Source organism: Echinops telfairi, unplaced genomic scaffold (genome assembly GCF_000313985.2).
Source record: "Echinops telfairi isolate 266 unplaced genomic scaffold, ASM31398v2 ScPeMD7_7469;HRSCAF=8507_0, whole genome shotgun sequence".
In the NCBI taxonomy this organism is placed as follows: Eukaryota; Metazoa; Chordata; class Mammalia; order Afrosoricida; family Tenrecidae; genus Echinops; species Echinops telfairi.
The window spans coordinates 42,928,487-42,929,944 of NW_022111372.1; positions in this window are offsets into that span (position 1 = coordinate 42,928,487).

Genomic DNA, 1,458 nt, shown 5'->3' on the forward strand with positions numbered 1-1,458 from the left:
ATGTATGGATTGTGATAAGAATTGTATGAATGCCCAATAAAATGATTTTTTTTAAAAGAAAGAAACTTTGAGTAGAAAAATCACTTTAAATAATAATTTACTACTTCTGCACTAAATATGTATAGTCTATAAATAAACTCCATTACTTGTCTGTCAGTTTGTCGTAGAGTCCTGGCTTTGGTGTTGTTGTTACACTGAAAGTTATGCCACTGATACTTTAAAGGTTAGCAAGGTCACCCAAAGTGAAGAAGTTTCAGTGGAGCTTCCAGACTAAGAAGAGACAATGAAGAAGAAAGTTGTTGCAAAAATTTGCTAGTTATGAACTTGGAATATGTGACATATGAATCTAGGAAAATTGATAGTCATCAAAATGAAATGGAACCCATCAAGATAGCTATTCTAGGCCTTAGTGAAGTGATGTTGAATCAGAAAATCATATGATATATTATGCAGGAAATGATGCTCTAAAGAGGAATGGTGTAGCATTCATTGTCAAAAGGACATTGCTAAATTAGTCTTGAAGTACAATGCTGTCTGTCATATATGTGTCCCCATTCAAGGATATGCAATCCATACAATTATTATTCAAATGTATTCCCCAACCACAAAAATTAGTGATGAACAAATTGAAGAATCTATTGAGTTGAGTCTGAAATTGAGCAATCAGAAATCAAGGTGCATTGATAATGACTGGTAGTTAGAATGGCAAAGTTGGAAAAGGATAAAATAGAACAGATGTTAGAAAATTAAAACTTGGTGATAGAAATGAGAGTGGAGATCATATGAATGAATTCTGTATGGTCAAATATTTGTTCACAGCAAATATCCTTTTTCAAAAACAGAATCACGATACATATGGACCTCCCCAGATGAAATATGAGATGATGAAGAAGTTTAATACCCAGAGCTAAAACTAGGTTAGCAGTTAGCTCTGGAACAATTGCTCATATGTAAGTTCAGGTTGAAGTTGAAAAAAATAAAACAAGTCCATGAAAGCAAAAATTTAATCTTGAGTTTATTCCACTTGAATTTTGAGAACATTTCTAGAAGAGATTTACTGCAAAAGATTCTAATGACAGAAGACCTGGAGAATCATGGGAAAATCTCAAGAGCATCATTCATAAAAAGGAAAAAGCCAAGAAGTCTAATTTGACCAATAGTTATTATGCATGAAGGAAAAAGATTTGTTCCTTAAGAGACATTGAGTTTATGTTACTGGTGGTGTAATAATTTGGAAAAGGATATCAATAATGACTGATATAATCTATGGAAATAGATTATATATGTGAAAGTTGTGGAATTGTAGAATTTTCCAGTGTAATTTTTGCCAAAATTAGAAAAAAATAATGACATTAATAACTGAATACAAGAAGAAGAAAATATCCTAGAATTTTATGTGGTCAAAAGTGTACAATTCTTCTTGATATTATTGAATTATTAAAGCTAGGACTTGTGGAT